Genomic DNA, 27,620 nt, shown 5'->3' on the forward strand with positions numbered 1-27,620 from the left:
ATGGGGAGACAGTGTGCACAGTCTGAGATCAGACACACAGAAATGGGGAGATTGCACAGTCTGATAGCTAACACACAGAAACGGGGAGACTGTCAGCACAGTCTGAGAGCAGACACACAGGAACGGGGAAACCGTCTGCACAGTCTGAGAGCTGACACAGAGAAATGTGGAGACTGTGTGCACAGTCTGTAAGCTAACACACAGGAACGGGGAGACTGTGTGCACAGTCTGTGAGCTAACACACAGGAATGGGGAGACTGTCTTCACAGTCTGAGAGCTGACACACAGGAATTGGGAAACTATCTGCACAGTCTGAGAGCTGACACACAGGTACGGGGAAACTGCACAGTCTGAGAGCTGACAAAAAAGGAAGGGGAAACTGTCTGGACAGTCTGAGAGCTGACACCTAGTAACAGGGAAACTGTCTGTACAGTCTGAGAGGTGAGGCACAGGAATGGGGATACTGTCTGCACAGTCAAAGAGCTGACACAAAGCAACAGGGAAAATGTCTACACAGTCTGAGAGCTGACACATAGCAACAGGGAAACTGTCTGCACAATCTGAGAGCTGGCACATGGGAACGGCAAAACTCTCTGCACAGTCTGAGAGCTGACACACAGGAACACGGAAACTGTCTGTACAGTCGAAGCGGACACACAGGATAGGGGAGACTGCACAGACTGAGAGCTGACACACAGGAATGGGGAATCTCAATGTACAGTCTGAGAGCTGACAAATAGGAACGCGGAAACTGTCTGTGCAGTGTGAGAGCTGCCACATAGTAACAGTGAAACTGTCTGCACAGTCTGAGAGCTGACACACAGGAACGGGGAATCTGTCGACACAGTCTGAGAGCTGAGACACGGGAACTGGGAAACTGGCTGTATAGTCTGAGAGCTGAGACACAAAAATGGGGATACTGTCTGCACAGTCTGAGAGCTGACAACCAGGAATGGGGAGACAGTGTGCACAGTCTGAGATCAGACACACAGTAACATGGAGACTGAACAGTCTGAGAGCTAACACATAGAAACGGGGAGACTGTCAGCACAGTCTGAGAGCAGACACACAGGAACGGGGTTACTGTCTGCACAGTCTGAGAGCTGAGACACAGGAACGGGGAAACTGTACAGTCTGAGAGCTGACACACAGCAACAGGGAAACTGTCTGCACAGTCTGAGAGCTGAGACACAGCAACAAGGAAACTGTCTATACAGTTTGAGAGCTGACATACAGGAATGGGGAAACTGTCTGCACAGTCCGAGAGCTGACACACAGTAACAGGGAAACAGTCTGTACAGTCTGAGGGATGACACACAGGAATGGGGAAACTATCTGTACAGTCTGAGAGCTGACACACAGGAACAGGGATACTGTCTGTACAGTCTAAGAGCTGACACACAGGAACGGAGAAACTGTCTGCACAAAAAAGCGGTAGCAGACCCGGAAGGCGCGCTAGGTTACCTGGGTAAGGTTTTTTTTTCTCCCCTTATTTAAACGCGGGCTCCGAGTTTTAGGCCTCAGTCTCTCGGAAGACTTCGCGACGGCTGGTGGGTAAGTTTGGTCGCTTATTTATTAGTTAAAAATTTAAAGTTTTCCTTCAAAAAAGCGGTAGCAGATCCGGAAGGCGCGCTAGGTTACCTGGGTAAGGTTTTTTTTCTCCCCTTATTTAAACGCGTAGGCGAGTCACCCGAGGCACTACAAGTGCCTCCCACCCTTCCACCTCCTCTAACCTAATAATAAGACCAATTGTGACTAGCGGGTAAGTGCTGCATTTTCCTTGTTTGTTTCTTTAGATTTAGTTGGTTTTTGTTGTTTTTTTTTTAAGGAAAGCTTACTTTTAGAGGGATGGCAGTGCAGAGAGGGCAATGTTCCTCTTGCAACATGTATGAGGTGAGGGAAGCCATTAGCGTCCCTGCTGAGTACACTTGCAAGAAGTGCACCCATCTCCAGCTCCTCCAAACCCGTGTTAGGGAACTGGAGCTGGAGTTGGATGAACTGCGGATCATTCGGGAGGCAGAGGAGGTCATAGATCGGAGCTTTAGGCAAGTAGTTACTCCGAAAGTTCAAGATAGATGGGTGACAGTGAGGGGGAGTGGGAGGAGGAAGCCAGTGCAGGGACCCCCTGCGGTCATTCCCCTCAAGAACAAGTATACCGTTTTGGATACTTGTGGGGGGGATGACTTACCAGGGGCAAGCAACGAGGTTCAGGCCTCTGGCACGGAGCCTGGCCCCGTTGCTCAGAAGGGTAGGGTGGAGAAAGGTAGAGCAATAGTTCTTGGGGACTCGATAGTGAGGGGTACAGACAGACGGTTTTGTGGGGGCGACAGGGACTCACGTTTGGTATGTTGCCTCCCAGGTGCAAGGGTACGTGATGTTGCTGATCGTGTTTTCCGGGTCCTTAAGGGGGAGGGGGAGCAGCCCCAGATCGTGGTCCACGTTGGCACCAATGATATAGGTAGGAAGAAGGGTGAGGATGTCAGACAGGCTTTCAGGGAGCTAGGTTGGAAGCTCAGAGTTAGAACAAACAGAGTTGTAGTCTCTGGTTTGTTACCCGTGCCACGTGATAGAGAGTCGAGGAATAGGGAGAGAGAGCAGTTAAATGCGTGGCTACAGGGATGGTGCAGGAGGGAGGGATTCCGGTTTCTGGACAACTGGGGTCCTTTCTGGGGAAGGTGGGACCTCTATAAAAAGGATGGGCTACACCTGAACCTGAGGGGCACCAGTATCCTTGGGGGGAGGTTTGCTAGTGTTCTTTGGGAGGGTTTAAACTAACTCCACGGGGGCATGGGAACCAGGACTGTAGCTTTAGGGTACAGGACCTTGAGTGTAGGGAGGTTAGGAATAATGCAGCGATCTCTAAGGAGGGTGCCTGTAACCAGAAAGGTGGATTGAAGTGTGTATACTTCAATGCCAGAAGTATAAGGAATAAGGTAGGTGAGCTTGCAGCGTGGGTTGGTACCTGGGACTTCGATGTTGTGGCCATTACAGAGACGTGGGTAGAACAGGGACAAGAATGGCTATTGCACGTTCCAGGGTTCAAATGTTTTAGTAGGATCAGACATGGGGGTAAAAAAGGGGGAGGCGTGGCATTACTTGTCAAAGACAGTATCACAGCAGTGGAATGGACGATGGAAGAGGACTTGCCATCTGAGGTAGTTTGGGCTGAGGTTAGAAATAGGAAAGGTGAGGTCACCCTGTTAGGTGTTTTCTACAGGCCTCCTAATAGTCCTAGAGAAGTAGAGGATAATATTGCGAGGATGATTCAGGAAAAGAGTGAAGGTAGCAGGGTGGTTGTTATGGGGGACTTTAACTTCCCAGATATTGACTGGGAGAGCTATAGCTCGAGTTCATTAGACGGGTCGGTGTTTGTACAATGTGTGCAGGAGGGTTTCCTGACACAATATGTCGACAGGCCAACAAGAGGGGAGGCTATATTGGATTTGGTTCTAGGTAATGAACCAGGCCAGGTGTTAGATTTGGAGGTAGGTGAGCACTTCGGGGACAGTGACCACAACTCGGTGACTTTTACTTTAGTGATGGAGAGGGATAATCGTGCGCCGCAGGGCAAGAGCTATAGCTGGGGGCAGGGAAATTATGATGCTGTGAGGCATGACTTAGGATGTGTGGATTGGAAAAACAGGCTTCAAGAGAAGAACACTAATGAGATGTGGGGATTGTTCAAGGAGCAGCTACTGCGTGTCCTCGATAGGTATGTACCAGTCAGGCATGGTGTAAAGGGCCTTGTGAGGCAGCCGTGGTTTAGTAAGGAATTGGAGTCCCTTGTGAAAGGGAAGAAGGCGGCATATGTAAAGATGAGGCGTGAAGGTTCAGTAGGGGCGATTGAGAGTTATAAGGTAGCCAGGAAGGAGCTAAAGAGGGAGCTAAGAGAAGCGAGAAGGGGACATGAAAAGTCTTTAGCTGGTAGGATTAGGGAAAACCCAAAGGCTTTCTATAGGTATGTCAAGAATAAAAGGATGACTAGGGTAGGTATCGGTCCAGTCAAGGATAGTAGTGGGAAGTTGTGTGTGGAGGCGGAGGAGATTGGAGAAACATTAAATCAGTACTTTTCATCAGTATTCACTCAGGAACAGGACACTGTTGCTGATGTGAATATGGAATCACAAATAATTAGAATGGATGCCCTGGAAATATGCAGGGAAGAGGTTTTGGGAATATTGGAAAGGATGAATATAGATAAGTCTCCTGGGCCTGATGGCATTTACCCCAGGATCCTATGGGAAGCTAGGGAGGAGATAGCAGAGCCATTGGCCTGGATTTTTATGTCGTCATTGTCAACGGGAATAGTACCAGAGGACTGGAGGATAGCGAATGTGGTCCCATTGTTCAAGAAAGGGAGTAGGGATAGCCCTAGTAACTATAGGCCAGTGAGTCTGACTTCAGTGGTGGGCAAAGTCTTAGAGAGAATGGTAAGGGATAAGATTTATGAACATCTGGGTAGGAATAACGTGATCAGGGATAGCCAGCATGGTTTTGTGAAGGGCAGGTCGTGCCTCACAAACCTTATTGAGTTCTTTGAGAAGGTGACTAAGGAAGTGGATGAGGGTAAAGCAGTAGATGTTGTGTATATGGATTTTAGTAAGGCGTTCGATAAGGTTCCCCACGGTAGGCTAATGCTAAAACTACGGAGGTATGGCATTGAGGATACATTAGAGGTTTGGATTAGGAATTGGCTGGCTGGAAGGAGACAGAGGGTAGTAGTTGATGGATTATGTTCATCTTGGAGCGCAGTTACTAGCGGTGTACCACAAGGATCTGTTTTGGGACCATTGCTTTTTGTTATCTTTATAAATGATCTAGAGGAAGGACTTGAAAGCTGGGTAAGCAAGTTTGCGGATGACACAAAAGTCGGTGGAGTTGTGGATAGTGAGGAAGGAAGTGGTAGGTTACAGCGGGATATAGATAAGTTGCAGAGCTGGGCGGAAATGTGGCAAATGGAATTCAATGTAGCTAAGTGCGAAGTCGTTCACTTTGGTAGGAATAACAAGATGATGGATTACTGGGCTAATGGTAGGCTACTTGGTAGTGTGGATGAGCAGAGGGATCTTGGTGTCCATGTACACAGATCTCTGAAAGTTGCCACCCAGGTAAATAGTGCTGTGAGGAAGGCATATGGTGTACTGGGCTTTATTGGCAGAGGAATTGAGTTCCGGAGTCCTGAGGTCATGTTGCAGTTGTATAAGACTCTGGTGAGGCCTCATCTGGAGTATTGTGTGCAGTTTTGGTCGCCATACTATAGGAAGGATGTGGAAGCTTTAGAACGAGTGCAGAGGAGGTTTACCAGGATGTTGCCTGGAATGGTAGGAAAATCTTATGAGGAAAGGCTGAGGCACTTGGGGCTGTTCTCATTGGAGAAGAGAAGGTTTAGGGGAGATCTGATAGAAATGTATAAGATGATTAGGGGTTTAGATAGGGTAGATACTAAGAACCTTTTACCGCTAATGGAGTCAGGTGTTACTAGGGGACATAGCTTTAAATTAAGGGGTGGTAGGTATAGGACAGATGTTAGGGGTAGATTCTTCACACAGCGGGTTGTGAGTTCATGGAATGCCCTGCCCGTATCAGTGGTGAACTCTCCTTCTTTATGGTCATTTAAGCGGGCATTGGATAGGCATTTGGAAGTTATTGGGCTAGTATAGGTTAGGTAGGATTCGGTCGGCGCAACATCGAGGGCCGAAGGGCCTGTACTGCGTTGTATCCTTCTATGTTCTATGTTCTAATGAGAGCTGACACACAGCAACAAGGAAACTGTCTACTCAGTCTGAAAATGAACACACAGGAACAGGGAAAATGTCTGTACAGTCTGAGAGCTGACACACAGGAATGGGAAACTATATGTACAGTCTGAGAGCTAACAGACAGGAACAGGCAAACTGTCTGCATTGTCTGAGAGCTGACACACAGGAATAGGCAAACTTTCTGCACAGTCTGAGAGCCTACACACGGGAACAGGGAAACTGTCTGCACAGTCTGACAGTTGACACACAGGAACGGGGAAACTCTCTGCTCAGTCTGAGAGCTGTCACACAGCAACAGGGAAACTGTCTACACAGTCTGAGAGCTGACACACAGGAATGGGGAAACTATCTGTACCGTCTGAGAGCTAACAGACAAGAATTGGGAAACTATGTTTTGTGTTATTTATTCACTCATGGGCCCTGGGTGTCGCTGGCGGCATAGCATTTATTGTCAAATCCTGGTTGCCCTTGAGAAGGTCGTGGTGAACTGTCTTCTTCAACCTCTGTAGGCCACGTGCTGTACACATACCCGCAATGCCCTTAGGAGGGAATTCCAGGGTTGTGACTGAGTGACAATGAAGGAATGAAACATTTCCAAGTCAGGATGGTGAGTGGTTAACAGAAAACTTGCAAGTGTTGGCATTCCTATAAATACGCTGCACCCTGCCCTTCAAGATGGAAGTGGTTGTGGGTATGGAAGATCCTGCCTGAGGATCGATGGTGAATTTCTGTAGTGCATCTTGTAGATAGTACACACTGCCATTTTTGAGTGTGGCTGGTGAAGGGAGTGGAAGCTTGTGGATGTGGTGCCAGTAAAGTAAGTTGCTTTGCCCTGGATGGTGCCAACATACTTGAGTGTTGGGGATGCACCCATCCAGCAAGTGTATTCCATCACACTCCTGACTTATGTCTGGAGATGTTGGACAGGCTTTCGGGAATCAGAAGGTGTGCTACTCACCGCAGTATTCCTAGCATCTGACCTGCTCTTGTCACCATTGTGTTTATGTGGCGAATCCAGTTGAGTTTCTGGTCCGTGGTAAACCCAAGGATATTGAGAGTGGGTGATTCAGTGATGGTAAAATCCAATGGTTAAATTGTCTCTTATTTAAGATGGTCATTGCCTGGCATTTGTGCGGCACAAATATTACTTGCCACTTGTCAGCCCGAGCTAGGATACTGGATCAGTGGTGCTGGAAGAGCACAGCAGTTCAGGCAGCATCCAAGGAGCAGCGAAATCAACGTTTTGGGCAAAAGCCCTTCATCAGGAATAAAGGCAGTGAGCCTGAAGCGTGGAGAGATAAGCTAGAGGAGGGTGGGGGTGGGGAGAAAGTAGCATAGAGTACAATGGGTGAGTGGGGGAGGGGATGAAGGTGATAGCTCAGAGAGGAGAGGATGGAGTAGAATAGTGAAAAAGGAGCTAGGCAGGTCAGACAAGTCTGGACAAGTCATGGGGACTGCTGTGTTCTTCTAGCATCACTGATCCAGAATCTGGTTTCCAACATCTGCAGTCATTGCTTTTACCTCACGCTAGGATACTGTAGAGATCTTGTTGCATTTGGACAGGGACTGCTTCCATATCCGAGGAATCATGAACGGTGCTGAACGTTATATGATCATCGGCAAACAACCCCCATTCTGACGTTATGATGGAGGGAAGGTCTGCACAGTCTGACCACGGACACATCGGAATGGGAAATCTGTCTATACACAAGGAAAAGGATCTCCACCTGTGCAGCCTGGTCACTGACACTTTTCAAGAAGGATTAGAATCTGTACAATCTGATAGCAGACTCCATCCAGTATCCTGCATCGGCCATTTCTCAGCTCACAAGTGAGCTATTTCCAGTTAAGCACATCATGCTGCAGTCAAAGCCAGCTGACTAATCCTGGTGCCAACTAGATGACTGGGAATCTGAACTGATTTCCTGGTAGACTTCGTAACAATTTCACTTGCTCCCAATACATGTAACTTGGAATCTGTTACTCCCAGCTTGAAGCTTAGTCCCAGTTACATTTCAAATGGTTTCTAATGGTGTTTCATTCATGCCAGAGAGTTCATGAATCTCTCCATTGAGAGAGTTAACTATGCTCATTGGGAACCTAGTGCAGCAACAATCTGACTGCATGCAGGACAAACTGACATACATACAATGCTACAACACAGTCTGTAACATGGCTGAGCTGTTGCTATGGCAAAAGTGCTTATACTTGGATGTCATTTGTGGCCCAACTGGTAATTTCCCTCCAACTCTCCAAAACATCAGCTAAGAGTTCACCAATGGGGATGAATGTGTTGCAGCTCGTGGTGCACCATCATCAGCATCAGTCCCTTTAACCTCTCTGCTTTGGGGGCCATCTGCAAATGACCAACTCCTGAGAGAAATAAGGGCTCATTTTGACACAGGGAGCCATACAAACAGAGATGTGGGGGAAGCGTAGTGAGGCTGTGGGAACGAAAGGGAGACGGGGCTGATGAAACCATGTGAGAGGGCAGGGATAGCAGAGTACAATCTGCACATTATGGTACAGACCATACATTCATTTTGAAAATACAAGACAACTGCCATCTTGACAACACTAAACTTAAGAGACAGGGCAACCACCTGAAGTACGGGGTCATCTGAAATACTGAAGGACTGTTGTTGACACTAAGCAGCTCTGATTTGATTTGATTTATTTATTGGCACATATATTTTCTTACAAGATACAGTGAAAAGTGCTGTCTGCTTCCAATTTAAAACACAAAAAAAAACAAAAATTGAATGTAAATACAGAAAAATAAATAAATAAAGACAAGGTGTTCAACTTTGCAGTTGTTCTTGTGCTCCGCCATGGGCCGTGAGCCTGGTGGTTAGGCAGAAGTCCTCTTCATCACTGGGAGAAACCATCTATTCAGCAGGAGTCAGGGATGGAGGCTGCCTCTACTGGACACAAACAGCCGCTTCGCCCATTCCAAGGCCACAAGGGAATTGCTGGAATTGTGTTGGAATTGCTGAGGACAGGTCAAAATACCATCTGGTTCACTGATTCATTTCATTTGTTAATGTGCACTGATCAGTTTGAGCCTAGCTGTGTGAGCTTCCATTACTCAATGGCACAACTGCAAAAGAGAGAAGAAGAAATGAATGACAGTTAATGATTTTTGAAGAGACCATCGAATGGAAGGACACTGTGCCTTAACATTACTCAAGCTCGAACCTTTAACGGACATTTTTGCAAAGGCTGATCAAAGTGATGCCGGAGACTGCTAGATGAGTTGCGTTCAGGTCAAATGTTCTGGGATCAGATTTCACACTCTCCTCACAAGTGCCTCGACTCTTAAGTGGGCCCAGGCCTTCGCTCAATCCAACCGGGCACCCCTTCTCTCTGCATCTTCCTCATCATCCTCTTTCTCCAATTAATCTGTCAATCTAGTCCTTCACCCTCATCAACATCCAGACCTGTGTGGAGAGAGATATTATGAAGAGTGTAGCAGGCCACAATGAGTGACACCCTTATATACTGCCAACAGACTGGCTGAGGCACCAGACCTGCATGCTCAGAAAGGTACTAGCCTCATTGATGGTGCTACCTGTGAAGTTCATACCATTTGATTGCATTGACTCCATCATAAGATTATCATCAAGGGCTGAGGAACCATTTCTTCAAAGGTTTGCCCTTGAGGATTGGTTTGCAATTTGGGTTCTGGAATGAAGAACTGCAGTGTGCTGGAATGCCTGAGAATGAAGGTTGCATGGTAGCTGCAAACAATGTGAGCCCACACAGACATAAAATCTCTTGGTTTGGCTGCATGCTTCGGGAGATGATAAATTGGTGAATCAATCTCACTGGCTACTCACTTTGTGTTTCAATGGCCACATGGTTGGCCAAAGCTGAGCACCTGTAGGAATCCAGCAATGGAGCCAAATCCCACTGCTCTTTGTACCTTAAAATGCTTTCTACTTGAAATTATACATGGTGTATGGTATACCAGTTCACTATACTGTTCAAAATGATACTCATGATGAAATTAGTAGCAACCATCCTTTTTAAGTGTAGGAAACTTCAGGGCCTGTATGCTTGAGCATGGTAAAGGAAAACCACTTCCCAGTCCAATTAGAAATGTTTCTTGTAGTTAACAATAAACAGTTTAGCTAATTACAAGTTACATTGATTTGTTAGACATTGTTGCACTGACTTTGAGGAGGACCAGATGTTAGGTCTCACTCAGCCTAGGGCCAAAATGGTTCTTCACACAAGTCCAAGTGACATCATGATTATGGGCGGTATTTACGACACTTTCCGTTATTAACCTTTGCAGACCCTTTCAGTTCAATTACAATATATCACCTAAGCTTTATGCTTGTTTTTAATATTATACATTTCTAGATATGATGAACTATTTTATCTCTCATCTTTCCAAAGACTTAGACTTTAAAAATACAGATGGTCTGAAGATTGCATTATTCTGCCAGGATATGCCTCTTTGGGCTTATAAGATTGATAGCTTGATGAGTGGAAGACCATTGCCTTTGATTCCCTTTCTAACAATCTGACATCTACAGGTCCCCTTTAAACTGTAGCATTTGTTAGCTCTTGGATTCGACTTCACAATAAATACTTTCCATGCAGAAGCAGGCAATTTCCTCCTTACATTATCTGGAATTGTTGGACAACGATTATCCTATCTCAGTTCTGGCTTCCATGGAGTTATATGCACTATATCTTTATTCTGTAGCAACAGATTTTTATTCTCAGTTCCCCTGTTAATTTGTGTTGAGGCATGTACACCTGTGAATTCAACTTGCAAATTGTTTTGGACTCTCTCCTTCACCTTCAGCAGTTGTATTATTTATGAAACTGTCATGTTCATTTCCTCAACTATGAGGATTGTTGAATCCTATCTGAGGATAAACTCTGGCCTTGCATGATCTCTCTCACAGATATTGAGGAGATGTTACTGCAAAGATCAGGATGTTATATATTCTACTTCTTCCAAACTTGCCTTCTTTGAGTCACCGCAACACCTAACGTCAAACTCAATTTATGCATTTGCTCACCAAGCTATGTTGCACTCTGAGTTACAGTTTAATCAATTGGCTCAAGTGGTTAATGTTGTTCATTACCTATCTCATTGCTTGTGTTTCACTCAAATCTTTCTGGTGCTTGCAGTCTGAGTGTTCTTCAGTGTTGAAAGCAGTGGAGAACATTAGTGTCAATCCAGTCTCATCACATGTTCCCATCTTGTTAGCAGTATAGAATAGATTCCCTCAAAGTCAGCTACATCGAGATTTCTGTGGTAGATTATGGAGAAGGTTTAAATATTAAAGCTGATCAGTCTTTCAAATAGAAGGCTGAATTCAGCAGGATTCTTTCCTAGTCATGGCCTCACTTTTCCACTGCCCATTCTTAGCATTTATGAGTTCTACTCAGATTTTTCTTTTAGCACTTCACTGTTTTGTTAACTGCAAGCTGTCTTTTGACGTCACCTATCATTTCACCTTGTGACTCTTTCACACCTTAAGTGCTCGCAAGAACAGAATGTCACTCATGTGATGATATTAGAATGCTCAACCTTTTCTAAAAGGGTTCATAGTGATATAGAAGTTAATTTACCACACATTTAATAATTCTTCAAAGTCTGCAGTGCAACTAAGCTCCAACATTGCAAATGCCCAACTTTCTCACATCAATCAATTATCTTATGTTAGGTCAACAAGGGAATACATAGTTTCTTACACATTATTAGAAATTTGAGGCACAAAAATATAAAACTTTAGACCTAACAAATGATGCCTTTTGATGACTTGTGAGAGTCTGACCTCCAAAACCTGGCAGGTGCTTAACGTCAAAGTCATAAAAATGGCAAGCCCCTTCTCCCTGTCTGGAAAGGCAAGCATTTTATTCTGACACGTTATGCCTTCACATCCTCAGGCAGGCTTCTGCTTGCAACAAAGTAGCAGCTCTTCACCCAAAGCCCTCATCATCCCCAAGCACCTGACACAATTTACCACATTCCACACCCGACTTCATCAAATCCTACAACTGGACCTGACCCCTCTTCCTCCACTCTGCACCCCCCCACACCTCCACCAGCACCAGAACTGACCAACTCAAACCCCACCCCCACACTGCCAGACCTGAACCTTGCACTCAACATCCCCTCCCCTATTTCACCCACCCATCCTAACCTATCCTAAATACTGCATCACTTACTTTCCCCCTGCCTTGTCCTCTTTCACCCTGGCTCCCTACTCACATGGTACCCTAACTCCCTCCCATGTAGTACCCTACCTACCTGACAATCTGATCCCTACTCACCTGGCATCTGGTACCCTGGCCCTCAATACCTGGCAGCCTACCCCTTACTCCTCTGGCCCCCACCATCTCACCACCCTAATTTACCTTACATTCTTCACATTTGACAGCATGTGTTCAAGTGCCTTCTTAGACCCCTACATTTCCGAAGACAGCAGGTGACTGTGAAGTAAAGGTGTGGAGTTTACCTTTCTCTGATAGTTCTACAGGACAAACAATCTTTTCAGGACGGAAACGGGGCTCCAGATTTCTGAAGGAGCCCTGAATGGAATCCCCTCTCAGAAATGCAGAGCTACCGCCTTTCACTTCAAAGAAAAAGCAGCAGCCAGCATGGGATTGCTGAGTGTGAGAAAGTCAACTCAATAATTATAACATGGAGCACAAACATCAGCTGGAGTGTTGAGTTCAGTATGGGATGTCCCAGAAGAATTGCAATCAAGTGAGAACTTCAGACTCTCTTTATCACTGTCATACTTTGATTGCAGATTTTTAGCATAATTTCTTGATGATGGCATAACGAGCACAGTTATGAAATGTTAAATGCAAATTACTTTCCTCATAACTAGAAGTTCCTCCTCCACTTGTACAAAATTCAGAACGTGCATGGATCATAAAAATAGAATGTTGAACGTTAAAGAGTACTGCATAGGAACAGACTCACCATGTCTGTACCAAACACCATGTGATTCTAAACTAATCCCATCTGCTATCACATGGCCTATATCTTTCTATTCCCTGCCTATTCAAAATAGAATAGAATAGAACGGAATAGAATAGACTTTTACTTGCAGAATGCAGTGAAAGGTTTTAGAAGTCAGCTCACCCCAGCAGCTATATTAATGACAAAAGTCATACATAATGAAAAAGTAAAATTAAGACAAAGTTTATCACAGTTCTGATAATGGCTCCTGGGCTTGGAGAAAGCCAATTAAGGAATGATGGAATACCTGGAAGATGCAGCTGGAAGAAAACCACCATTCTGGGGCAAGACCACCATGTGGGGCTGTTGGTATACTGGGCCTAAAGCTTCCGCCCTAAGAAGACCACCATGTGGGGCGAAGAGCACCTGCCAAGCCGCTGGAATATGTGGATGCCAATACTGAGGAAAACATGGGGATCACATCTCCATGTCAAGACAAGACTGTCACACTGGGAGACTATCATATTGGGCCAAGACCACCACCACAGGCTGAGAAACCACCTCTTCACTGAGCTGGGAGAAACCTTCTGTCAAAGCACTGCACAGCATTTCAGTGGTGAGCATTGCTGTCTCACAGCTCCAGGAACCTGGGTTTGATTCCAGCCTCGAGCAACTGTGTGTGGAGTTGCATATTCTCCCTGCGCCTGTGTGGCTTTCCTCCAGGTGGTCCGGTTTCCTTCCACAATCCAAAGATGTTCAGCTTAGGTGAACTGGCCATTTTAAATTGTTTATAGTCTTTAGGGATGTGTAGGTTGGGTGCATTACTCAGGGGCAAATAGAACATAGAACATAGAAGGATACAGCGCAGTACAGGCCCTTCGGCCCTCGATGTTGCGCCGACCGAATCCTACCTAACCTATACTAGCCCAATAACTTCCAAATGCCTATCCAATGCCCGCTTAAATGACCATAAAGAAGGAGAGTTCACCACTGATACGGGCAGGGCATTCCATGAACTCACAACCCGCTGTGTGAAGAATCTACCCCTAACATCTGTCCTATACCTACCACCCCTTAATTTAAAGCTATGTCCCCTAGTAACACCTGACTCCATTAGCGGTAAAAGGTTCTTAGTACCTACCCTATCTAAACCCCTAATCATCTTATACACTTCTATCAGATCTCCCCTAAACCTTCTCTTCTCCAATGAGAACAGCCCCAAGTGCCTCAGCCTTTCCTCATAAGATTTTCCTACCATTCCAGGCAACATCCTGGTAAACCTCCTCTGCACTCGTTTTAAAGCTTCCACATCCTTCCTATAGTATGGCGACCAAAACTGCACACAATACTCCAGATGAGGCCTCACCAGAGTCTTATACAACTGCAACATGACCTCAGGACTCCGGAACTCAATTCCTCTGCCAATAAAGCCCAGTACACCATATGCCTTCCTCACAGCACTATTTACCTGGGTGGCAACTTTCAGAGATCTGTGTACATGGACACCAAGATCCCTCTGCTCATCCACACTACCAAGTAGCCTACCATTAGCCCAGTAATCCATCATCTTGTTATTCCTACCAAAGTGAACGACTTCACACTTAGCTACATTGAATTCCATTTGCCACATTTCCACCCAGCTCTGCAACTTATCTATATCCCGCTGTAACCTACCACTTCCTTCCTCACTATCCACAACTCCACCGACTTTTGTGTCATCCGCAAACTTGCTTACCCAGCTTTCAAGTCCTTCCTCTAGATCATTTATAAAGATAACAAAAAGCAATGGTCCCAAAACAGATCCTTGTGGTACACCGCTAGTAACTGCGCTCCAAGATGAACATAATCCATCAACTACTACCCTCTGTCTCCTTCCAGCCAGCCAATTCCTAATCCAAACCTCTAATGTATCCTCAATGCCATACCTCCGTAGTTTTAGCATTAGCCTACCGTGGGGAACCTTATCGAACGCCTTACTAAAATCCATATACACAACATCTACTGCTTTACCCTCGTCCACTTCCTTAGTCACCTTCTCAAAGAACTCAATAAGGTTTGTGAGGCACGACCTGCCCTTCACAAAACCATGCTGGCTATCCCTGATTACGTTATTCCTACCCAGATGTTCATAAATCTTATCCCTTACCATTCTCTCTAAGACTTTGCCCACCACTGAAGTCAGACTCACTGGCCTATAGTTACTAGGGCTATTCCTACTCCCTTTCTTGAACAATGTAGGATAATAGTTTAGCAGAATGGGTTACTCTTCGAGTTGGTCAGTGTGGATTTGTTGAACTGAAGGGCCTGTTTCCACAGTGTAAGGATTCGACGATTCAAAGCTTTTAAAAGAAAGTAAGATGAATCTTAAGAAGAACTGGAAACATTAAACAAAAACAGAGAAAGAGAAAGAGAAAAGCTGACAGAGTAGATGAGCTCAGGGGCTAAGGAATTTGCACATTGTCCTGCTACTCCACCATCATTTTAACATCAAATGATATTCATGTTTTTTTATACATGCCACTTATCTGCTCCTACCACCTGCCCCAACAGTTCTTTCTAGGCACCTACCACCTTCTCTATAAAAAAAATCTGCCTCGTACGGCGATATTAAAACTTCCCTTCTCATCTTAAACCCTATGCCTCTTATTATTTAACGTTTCCACCCTGGGAAAAATACTCTGTCTATCCACCCTATTCATTCCTCTCATAATTATATAATCTTTATCACCCTCAGTTTCCAACACTCCAGCGAGAGTGTTGTCCAACCTCACCTTGCATCTAACATACTCCAAACTAGGCAGTAACCTGTTAACCTGTTTTTCACCCACTCCAATCCTCCACATCCTTCAATTGTGTGACAATCAGAACTTCACAATATTTTGAATGTGGCTTAAATAAAATCTTATACAGGTGCAAATGACTTGCTAGTTTTTGTACTCAAACCCCAGACCAAAAAAGGAAGCATGCCGTATGCATTTTTTACCACCTCATCCATTTGTGTTGCCACTTTCAGAGAATTATGGACTTGAATCCCAAGATCTTTTTTGTATATCAATGTTCCTAAGGGTCCTGATATTTACTGTATACTTTTGTCTGACAGTTCTCCTCCCAAAATGCATCACCTCACACTTGTTCAAATTAAGCTCCACCTGCTATTTTTCTGCCAACTTTGACTGATCTAAATCCTGCTTTATCATTTGGCAACCTTCCTCACTATCCACCCCCATCACTTTTTGTATCGTTTGCAAATTGACTAATCAGACCACCACCATTTTTATTCAAATCATTTACATGTATATTACAAATAACAGAGATCCCAGCATTGAACCTTGCAGAACACCAACAGTCACAGGCCTCCAGCCAAAACAGAATACCACAACTACCCTCTGTCTTCTATGACTGAGCCAACTTCATAGTCAACATACCAACTCATCATACTTTGATTGCAGATTTATAGCATAATTTCTTGATGATGGCATAACGAGCACAGTTATGAAATGTTAAATGCAAATTACTTTCCTCATAACTAGAAGTTCCTCCTCCACTTGTACAAAATTCAGAACAATGTGACTTAGACTGCTGGACCAGCCTACCATGAAGGACCTTGTCATGGAAGCAAACTCCACCCACTATCTGACCATGTCACAAGTAAGTCACCTTTGGGAGTTACTTGTAACTATGCTCATTTGGAGGTCTTTGAGGAGATCTGAAATGTTTGCTGGTTCTTATATGTTCAGGTTCATTGAAAGTGGAGTTGCAGGTAGCGAGGATAGTGAAAAAAGGTGTTTAGTATGCTTCCCTTTATGCTATCCTCAGAGTACTGAGTATAGGAGTTGAGAGGTCATGTTGTACCTGAACACAACATTGGGTAGGCCACTTTTGGAATATTGCGTGCATGTCTGGTCTCCTTATCAGAATGATGTTGTAATACTTGAAAGCATTCAGAAAAGATTTACAATTATGCTGCCAGGCTCGGAGGACTTGAGCTATAGGGGGAGGCTGAATGGCTGTGACTGTTTTCCCTGGAGATTCAGAGGCTGACGGGTGACCTTATAGAAGTTTATAAAATCATGTAGGGCATGGATAGGGTATATAGGTCTTTTCCCTGGGATAGGGGAGTCCAGAACTAGAGGGCATAGGTTTAAGGTGAGAAGGTAAAAATTTTAAAGGGACCTAAGAGGCAATATTTTCACACAGAGGGTGGTGCATGTATGGAATGAGTTGCCAGAGGAAGTGGTGAAGGCTGACAAATGGGATCAGGAAGTCTCTAGGCCTGGAGCTAGAAACCAATCAGAATCCAGGGACCCATAACTTCACAGCAGTGTGGGAGTGATACAACCAAGGCACCATTCCCCACTCGGAACTCCCATGGGACAGAATGATGGATCACCAATGGGAATGATGAATGCTGTTTGGGAGGATTTCTAGAGTTGCTGGCAGTGGGGTCAGGTCTTTCAGCAACTACAGCCCTGTCCCTGGTCCACTCCCTCAGTTCAGGATAAATTAGTGCAGAATGTGGACACTCCCTCACCTCCTCTAACAAATTGACTGCGTCTTCACTAGTTTACCAGTTATGGAAGCCCACTCTTTCTTGCCCAACCAGAAATTGAAGTACATAGAACATAGAAAAATACAGCGCAGTACAGGCCCTTCAGCCCTCGATGTTGCACCGACCAAAGTCTACCTAACCTACACTAGCCCAATAACCTCCATATGCTTATCCAAGGCCCGCTTAAATGACCATAAAGAGGGAGAGTTCACCACTACTACTGGCAGGGCATTCCATGAACTCACAACCCACTGAGTAAAGAATCTACCCCTAACATCTGTCCTATACCTACCACCCCTTAATTTAAAGCTATGTCCCCTAGTAACACCTGACTCCATTAACAGAAAAAGGTTCTCAGTGTCTACCCTATCTAAACCCCTAATCATCTTGTACACCTCTATCAAATCTCCCCTAAACCTTCTTTTCTCCAATGAGAACAGTCCCAAGTGCCTCAGCCTTTCCTCATACGATCTTCCTACCATGCCAGGCAACATCCTGGTAAACCTCCTCTGCACTCGTTCCAATGCCTCCACATCCTTCCTATAGTATGGCGACCAAAACTGCATACAATACTCCAGATGAGGCCACACCAGAGTCTTATACAACTGCAACATGACCTCAGGACTCTGGAACTCAATTCCTCTACCAATAAAGCCCAGTACACCATATGCCTTCTTCACAGCTCTCAGCTGCAGTGAAATAGATGCAGCTTAGATAAAATGAGGCCCTCAAGTGGTCATTAGCTGACCACTTGATCAACTAAGGATTTCACTTTGTGACGGACCTGGAAGATCAGACTTGGGCAATCTCACCCAGAATTTAGTTGGGGCAAGATCAAGAAGATAGTGAGGTTCTGTCTTGCCCACATCCTATTTAATTTATTTAACTTCATGTCTTCAGACCAGACAATTGTAGCCATTGTTACAAACAGCTTCACATTAAGGATACTCTCCATCATGTTGCATGGCAGCAGCACCGTGCTAAATGATATCGACTTTCAATAGATTTAGAAACTTGAAACTAAGCAACTTTGAAGGTCAATGGGCCATCAACAGCAGCAGTATTTATTCAAGCACAATCCATAATCCTGTGACCCATTGTTTCCCCTATTTTACCATGATTATTAAGCCAAGAGATCAGCCCTACTTCAATGAGTAGGAAGACATATCAGGAGCAGTGCGAGTTATACCTAAAAAAGCAAGTGAAGCTACAACACGAGACCACCTGCATGCCAAACAACATAAGCAGCATGTAACAGAAAGGGCTAAGTGATCCCACAAGCAACAAATCAGATCTCAGCTCTGCAATCCTGTCACATCCAAGTCATGAATGAAGTGGCCAACAAAATTAACAGGAGATAGAGCTTCCACAAATATTCCGATACTCATTGATGGCTGGACCCAAAACTTCTGTGCAAAAGTAAAGACTGAAGTATTTACATCCATCTTCAGTCAGAGTTCTGAACGGATGATCCATCTCAATCACTTCCTGAAGTCCTCTCTATCTTCAACCAACTCGATTCACTCCATATAATACCAAGAAACAGCTGCAGTCTCTGGATAAGCCAGACATTTTGGCCTGAGAACATTCCAACAATATTACTGCTCCAAAGTTTGCTGCCCACCGCCCCCTTGCCAAGCTGTTCCAGTAAAATATTGGCATGTACTTGACAATGAGGAATATTACCCCAATATGTCCTCTGCACAAAAAAGAACAGGACAAATCTAACCCGGCCAATTACCATCCCAGTAGTCTACTCTCAATCATAAGCAAAATGATGGAAAGGGTTTTTGTCAGTAATTGTCTTCATTGCTCAGATCTTCGGTTACCATAAGACCATAAGACATAGGAGTGGAAGTAAGGCCATTTGGCCCATCGAGTCCACTCTGCCATTCAATCATGGCTGATGGGCATTTCAACTCCACTTACCCACATTCTCCCCATAGCCCTTACAGGAGTTAGGAAGTCATGTTGAGGTTGTAGATGACATTAGTGACGCCTCTTTGGGAATATTGCATCAAGTTCTGGTTGCCCAGTTCTAGGAAGGATATTATTAAGCAGGAGAGGGTTCAGAAGAGATTTATCAGAATGTTGCTGGGTGTGGAGGATTTGCGTTATAAAGAAAGGTTGGATCAGCTGAGACATGTTTCACTGCAGTGTAGGAGGTTGAAAGGCGACTTTATAGATGTCTATAAAGTAATGAGGGCTGTAGATAGAATCAATGGTAGTTGTCTGTTCCTTAGGATGGGGGCTACAAGACTAGGGAGTACGTTTTTAAGATGAGAGGAGAAAAATTTTGAAAAGACATAAGGAGTAAAGTTTTTACACAGAGGGGGGATCACGTGTGGTATGAACCTTCTGAAGAAGTGGTGAATGTGGGTGCAGCTACAATGTTTAAATGACATTTGCATAAGTGCATAAATAAGAAAGGTTTGGAGGGATATGGGCCAGGAACAGGCAGGTAGGACGAGTTTTGCTTGGGATTATGTTTGGCGTGGAATGATTGGACCCCCATAGGGTCTGTTTCCATGCTGTGTGACTCTACAGCTCTATGACTGTAAATGGCAATTGTAAAGAAATAACTTGCTCACTGACACTGAGCTTTGAGTTCCACCAGATGTCGTCTGACAATACCTTGTAAACCAGTGTCCTATACACCTAGACATACAAGGAGATGCATGAGAACATCACTACTTACAGGTTCCCCTTCAAGTGACACAACATCCTGGCTTGGAGGTGTAGCATCATTCTGTTAGTGTTGCCATGTCAACATCCTAGAGAGGTGAAAGTGAGGACTGCAGATGCTGGAGATTAGAGTCAAGAGTGTGGTGCTGAAAAAGCACAGCAGGTCAGGCAGCACCTGAGGAGCAGGAAAGTTGACATTTCAGATAAAAGCATACCTAACAGCACTGCTAAGTGGCCCTACACTCCAAGGACTGTCATGATTCAAGAAGGCAGCTCAAAAACTCCTTTTCCAGACTGACAAGGACAATAAACGTTGGCCTGGCCAGTGATAATCACATCCCGTGAATGAGTAATAGAACAAAACATTCTTGATTAAATCATGAATTTCTGTAATTCAAAATTGCATGACTGCAGTGGTGGTTTGCAGACTATTATATTATACTATTTATATTATACTCTTAAGTATACGAAGGATTTATTTTTTAGATAAACTTTTCAAAAGATACGGCCTGACAGTAATTTATATAGCAAGTGTTGCATTTGGTGATATACTAGTGAGATTGAGTGATCTCTGGGGAGAAGGAATAGTGAAGGTGGGCACAGAGACAATTTTCAACATGAATTCAATTTTGGTACAAACTGGGTTGAATTGCATTCAAAGTAGAAATTTTACTCCGGATTTCTCTAAACCTGCGCATGGGCAGTTTCTGCTTCCAATGTTTAGCATTGTGTCATTCCCCATCATTGCCAGTCCTCGCAGATTATAATGAATGCTTTAGCTTGAAAAGCAGCCTGCAGTGCAGGTTTGGAGCCTAGGACTCCTGTAGTGCAGCAAAGAAATGTCTGTTTCATTCTTGTTGAAAGCCTGAAATTAGAAATAAATGAATGCTGAGCGATTTGATTTTGATTGAGCCGATTATATTGCACAGCATAAATTTTAGAAACGTTTCCCCTGACTTTGCAAAACAAATGCACCTTATTCTTTATGCAGTGAAAATAACGTGATTCATGTGATGCTGGTAATTTTGTTCTAAACTATTTAAATATAAAATCACTTGTACTGTATTTGTGAAATGTCCTTAATGATGCAACCTGTAGTCAACATCCATCTCTATGTGGCATTTGAAGATGCTTAAAATCTGCTGAATCACTATAGAGGAGAAAGTGAGGACTGCAGATGCTGGAGATCAGAGCTGAAAAATGTGTTGCTGGAAAAGCGCAGCAGGTCAGGCAGCATCTAAGGAACAGGAGAATCGATGTTTCGGGCATAAGCCCTTCTTCAGGAATGAGGAAAGTGTGTCCAGCAGGCTAAGATAAAAGGTAGGGAGGAGGGGCTTGGGGGAGGGGCGAAGGAGATGCAATAGGTGGAAGGAGGTCAAGGTGAGGGTGATAGGCTGGAGTGGGGTGGGGGTGGAGAGGTCAGGAAGAAGATAGCAGGTTAGGAAGGCGGTGCTGAGTTCGAGAGATTTGACTGAGACAAGGTGGGGGGAGGGGAAATGAGGAAACTGGAGAAATCTGAGTTCATCCCCTGTGGTTGGAGGGTTCCCAGGCGGAAGATGAGACGCTCTTCCTCCAACCGTCGTGTTGCTATGGTCTGGCGATGGAGGAGTCCAAGGATCTGAATGTCCTTGGTGGAGGCAGGTGCTGAGGAAGGAGATGTGGCTGTGGTAGCGAGTCTGTTTGAATCACTATAGAGTTATGTATATTGAATCTATATTGCCAATGGTCCGTTCTCTATCCCTGTTTATCAGAAAAGCGCCACAAAGGCTGCAACTGCTGAAAAACACTTATGTGTATGTTCAATGCTCCAATCCACTCTGCTGCACTTCTGAAAGCATGTTTGGGTCTAATTACTTTTTCCTGTGCGATGGTGTTACACTGTTCGCTACCTGTACCTAAAAAGAAACACGCGATGAGAGGAAATTGATTTTCTCAGGAATAAAGTGAAGCTTCTGTGAGAAGTCCTATTAATAATTATTTATCAAGACAAAATCAACATTTCTCCTGCCTAGCTGAATTGTGATTATAATAGATTTGTCTGTTGAGTTTTACAATTTTATGAATTAAAATCTAGAAATTAGCATTTTCAAGAAGTCAAATCAGGAAGCTGGAGTATAATTATTTCCAAATTAATGTTAGCAGTACAAAACTCTGACAGCTACTCAGTTTAATTTGATTAAAATCTAGAACCTACACCCTTCTGATGAACTATTCCACTGGGGAATATTGAGACCTAGAAACATATTAGATATTGAAGATATGGTGCTATCAACAGCATATTCCACCCATAAGGCAGTATCTAATATCAACCTGATAAAATCAACATCAGACCGAAGCACTTTTTAGCCTTTCAAACTTGAGTAGTTTTCAATGTATTCAACTGGAAAATGTATGTTGTGGGTGGGCAGGTGCAGGTGGTGGGAAGAGAATCTGTTAGTACTCGTCTCATATGGCTTAGATTGAAGAGATTTTTTTCTTTCACTTCCATCCCACAGGCTGCACGAGATTGATTTAGCCAGCCACAACCAAATTCCTAGTTTGGAATCAGATCAGAATGTCGAACTGCAAATAATTCAGCACTAAATCGATGCTTTCAGTCAAACAGCTGACAGAGGAATTGCTTATTTGAGGAAAATTAATGCCACACTGGTATAATAGTGGCTAACATTTCTGAGGAAGGTCATTGTCCAAGCTTTTGTGGTCTGTGTTGAGCTCATAGCTGGGCTTAATATCATAGGAATATGGGAAAAGATGTAGGCCATTCAGCCCATCAAACCGGTCTGTCATTTAATATGATCATGTCACATGTTCCATCAGTAACTGCACTATGTAAGTGCCAGACAATGACCATTTCCAAAAGGCAGAATCAAATCATTACCCCCTTATTTAATACAATTTTTTCCTGCTTCAAAGGGGGCTGTGGGGAAGTTAATTACAATTAAGGGACAAGTGACAAACCCAGCACCTCTGCCAGTCTTGCTACTTACACTGTAATATGTGATCTCCGAGCAAGGTCATCTGAAGCATCTAAACTTTCGGAACCCTCCCACCCCCACTTCTCCTCACTACTAATTCTGTTGTAGATAATGTCAAAGGGGTCACTCCCTGGTCAGTAATTAGGGTGGGATTAATGCTCCCCTAGCATTTAGTTCATGTACCTTTCCAAGAAGATATTCCGGTGGTTGGCAGAGTTACTTTTATTTCATTGTTGTCTACCTTGGCATAACTTATGAAATGTCAGTTTGTTTTCATTTAGTACAATAAAATATCATGTATATCTGCAACTGAAGGTGGGATCTTCTGCTCCTGGAATGAACTTGGAGGTTGGAAAAATGTTTTAAAAAGTTAAAAGGTGACATACCCAAATTCTGCCACACTTTTGACTCTACTGCAATTAGGTTCTATGTGTGGTAGACCCTTGGTCAACCTTCCCACCCTTGAGGTCCTTATGTGGTGGAGAAATGGTGAATGAAGGATCTCATCCGGCTGCCACTAAGATTGACTCATCCATGAAGGGGCCTGTAGCTGAAGTTCTGGCCAGCAGGTCAACCTGTGTGAGCAACTTGCCACCCTGGAGGAGGGATGTGTGGGTGTGGGGTTCCCTTAATCAAAGGCACTCATCTCCAGGTCAATAAATGGACATATAAATGGCTCATTGGTCAAGGGGTATGATTCTCACTTAGGGTGTCCTACTACGCTGGCTTGTGAGAGGTCTCGGGTTCATATCCCGGGCAAGCCCATGTTTCTTAACTGCACTTTGTGCAAAAATGCCTGAATAATTTTGGGGAAGCACGGTGGCTCAGTGGTTAGCACTGCTGCCTCACAGTGCCAGGGACCCGGGTTCAACTCTCGCCTCGGACAACTGTCTGTGTGGAGTTTGTATATTCTCTCTGTGTCTGCGTGGGTTTCCTCCCACAGCCCAAAGATGCGCAGGTTAGGTGAATTGGCCATGCTAAATTGCCCCTAGTTTGAGGTGCATTAGACAGGGGTGAATGTAGGGGAATGGAACTGGGGGGGTTGCTCTTCAGAGGGTCGGTGTGGACTTGTTGGGCCGAAGGGATCTACACTGTAGGGAATCTAATCTAATCATAGCAGAGATTGCTGCTGGCAGTTACATGCGCCAGGGTCTTTATTCCCCATCTCCCTGAGATTCCTAACACTTGAAATGACCTACCATTGCCACCTTGCCTGTATTTACCCTGGATCCTCCATGATTCTAGGATTCCTCCTTGGCATTGCCACAAATGAGCTGCCAGTCTCCAACTAGCCTTACTGGGCAGAACTGCAACCACCACCCATTCAATTCCAGTCAAAGGCTCACCAGTGACCTCTTCACTGACTGAATGGTATGTAGTGTGGTGGACTAAAATGGGGTGGATTTCACTGGGAGAGGCAGACTGGCCATCAAACCGACTATCCAGTCAGCTGACTAGACACCCGCTGCCTCCGCAAAATTCTACTTTAGAATCATTTACATTACGGTTGAAGGTTATTTGAACCCACAAGTCTCTGTCAGATACATAACGTGACATATCTTGACTCACAATAAATTTTTGCTCAATAATCTTGCTCAATGAATCAGAGTCACACAGTCACACATCATGGAGACAGACCCTTCGGTCCAGTTAATCCACTTCAATCATAATCCCAAAGTAATCTAGTCCCACCTGCCTGATCCTTCCAAATCATTTTTCTTCATGTACTTATCTATATGTCTTTTAAATGTGATAACTGTATCCGCATTTACCACTTTCTCTGCAAGTTCAATTGCACACACGAACCACTTTCTGTGTGAAAAGGTTCCCCCTCATGTCCTTCTTAAATCTTTCTCCTCTCACCTTAAGAATAGGCCCTGTAGTCTTGAAATCCCCTGTCATAGGGAGTAATAGCCATTCATGTTATCTATACCCCTCAAGGTTTTAAAAGCCTTTATATGGTCACCCCTCAACCTCCTAGGCTCCAGTTTAAAAAGTCCTAGCTTTTTGAGCCGCTCCGTCTAACTCAAACTTTCCTTCCTGGTAACATTCTGGTAAATCTTTTCTGAGCCCCCTCCAGCTTGAGAAGATCCTTTCTATAACAGGCCAACCAGAACTGGACATAGTATTCCAGAAGAGGCCTCACCAATGTCCTGTACAACTTCAACATGATTTCTTAACTCCCATACTCAAAAGTCTGAGCAATAAAAGCAAGTGTGCAAAATGCCTGCTTCACCACCCTGCTAACCTGTGAAGCAAATTTCAAAGAATTATGCACCCGAATCCCAACGTCTGTGTTGTACAACACTACCCATGGATCTACTTCTTATTGTATAAGTCCTGCACTTGTTTGTTTTACCAAAATGCAACACCTTGCATTTATCCAATTTAAACTCCATCAGCTACTCCTCAGCCATTTAACCAATTGACCAAGACCGCTTGGTATTCTTAGACAACCTTCTTCACTGTCCACTATACCTCCAACTTTGGTATCATTCACAAACTTACTAAGCATGCCTTCTATATTCTCACCTAAATCCTTTATATAAATGACAAACAAGGGTTTCAACTATTTAAAAATTCAGTAAATGTGTTGAATTTTAATATCCATAAAATATTAAAATCGGACTGACCTTCCAGTGTTTTGGCATTGATCAGAGTTAAATTTCTGTCGTAGATAACCTTAACAGCACTCTATGTAACACCATCAAATAATTTTGCTTTTAAATTGAGAAAGTCAGATGGAAAACAATGGGCACAAGGCACCAGCAAGGTTCAGTTCATTGGCTGACCCATTTCTCCTTGGGTCAGACCATCAACATAGCTAGCCACCTTATTGATCGGTAAGTGGCTCCAGACATTCTGCTGTTGATGTAGAAAAGAATGCTGCAGTGGCAGGGAAATTAACCTTTTGTGATCTGGAACCTGACTTAAGCATACCATAAAATGAACTAAAGATGCTTTTCATCTCAGACAAAAATCAATGTGTCATCCTAATGTTTGCAATTACTTTGGTAGTAATTGCAGGACTGGGTATTCATGCATTTGGCGTGTTTACCTTACAATATGAAATGATTGGATTACCACCAAAGATTCTTCATGCACATGTTCTTGATCTCAACTCTCCTGTGAAATCAGTTGTGTAACATTGTACAGCTTTGCACATTCACTTAGACAGCAAACAACAGAAGGGATTAAAAATTAAACCTTATTGAAATATGTAGAAAACATGTATTTATCAAGCGTCCTTACACCTTGCCTGAACAATTTATGCTTGAGTGCTGCAGGTTTACAGGGAAAGGTTACAGGAACAGTCCCAGGAATCAGGCTTGAAAAAAAATGCTGCATTCAACCAAATTCCACCTTGATATCGAGATCCGTCATACTGATTTACATCTGGAGATCAGCTCTTATGTCTGGGTTTGGATCAAGGTTCTAAAGAGTACTGCAGCTGACTGATCACTGAGGAACTCCCTATCAGCATTACGTAGAACATAGAACATTACAACGCAGTACAGGCCCTTCGGCCCTCGATGTTGCGCCACCCTGTCATACCAATCTGAAGCCCATCTAACTTACACTATTCCATGTATGTCCATATGCTTGTCCAATGACGACTTAAATGTACTTAAATTTGATGAATCTACTACCGTTGCAGGCAAAGCATTCCATACCCTTACTACTCTCTGAGTAAAGAAACTACCTCTGACATCTGTCCTATACCTATCGCTTGTCAATTTAAAGCTATGCCCTCTCGTGCTCACCGTCACCATACTTGGAAAAAGGCTCTCCCTGTCCACCCTATTTAACCCTCTGATTATCTTATATGTCTCTATTAAGTCACCTCTCAACCTTTTCCTCTCTAACAAAAACAGCCTCAAGTCTCTCAGCCTTTCCTTGTAAGATCTTCCCTCCATACCAGGCAACATCCTAGTAAATCTCCTCTGCACCCTTTCCAAAGCTTCCACATCCTTCTTATAATGCGGAGAGCATGTTGTTGCTGAGTAAGTCCTGCTTTACGGAACTGTTGATACTGCCTACCATCACTTTCATGGTAATTGAATGTAGATTGCCAGGTCAGTCAGTAGTTGGCCATGTTTGATTTCCTGTGCATTTGGAGGCAGGACAAACCTGGGCAAAAATTCCCTTTTGTCTGTAGATGCAAAATTGCAACTGAATTTGAACAGCTTTGGATGTGGGTGGAATTAATTGTGGAGCACAAGTCAAAAGTACTGCAGCTGAGATGTTGTCACGACCTCTTGGCCCCTGGGTAGCTAGTGCCTTTGGTAATCTCGTGATATCACGCAGACTAAACCAAATTGGCTGAAAACAGACAGAACTGAAAATGTGTTGCTAGTTAAAGCACAGCAGGTTAGGCAGCATCCAAGGAACAGGAAATTCGACGTTTCGGGCCAGAGCCCTTCATCAGGAATGAGGAGAATGTGCCAGGCAGGCTAAGATAAAAGGTAGGGAGGAGGGACTTGGGGGAGGGGCGATGGAGATGTGATAGGTGGAAGGAGGTCAAGGTGAGGGTGATAGGCCAGAGTGGGGTGGGGGCGGAGAGGTCAGGAAGAAGATTGCAGGTTAGGAGGGCGGTGCTGAGTTGAGGGAACCGACTGAGACAAGGTGGGGGGAGGGGAAATGAGGAAACTGGAGAAATCTGAGTTCATTCCTTGTGGTTGGAGGGTTCCCAGACGGAAGATGAGGCGCTCCTC

The sequence above is a fragment of the Hemiscyllium ocellatum genome, chromosome 21 (assembly GCF_020745735.1).
Source record: "Hemiscyllium ocellatum isolate sHemOce1 chromosome 21, sHemOce1.pat.X.cur, whole genome shotgun sequence".
Lineage (NCBI taxonomy): Eukaryota > Metazoa > Chordata > Chondrichthyes > Orectolobiformes > Hemiscylliidae > Hemiscyllium > Hemiscyllium ocellatum.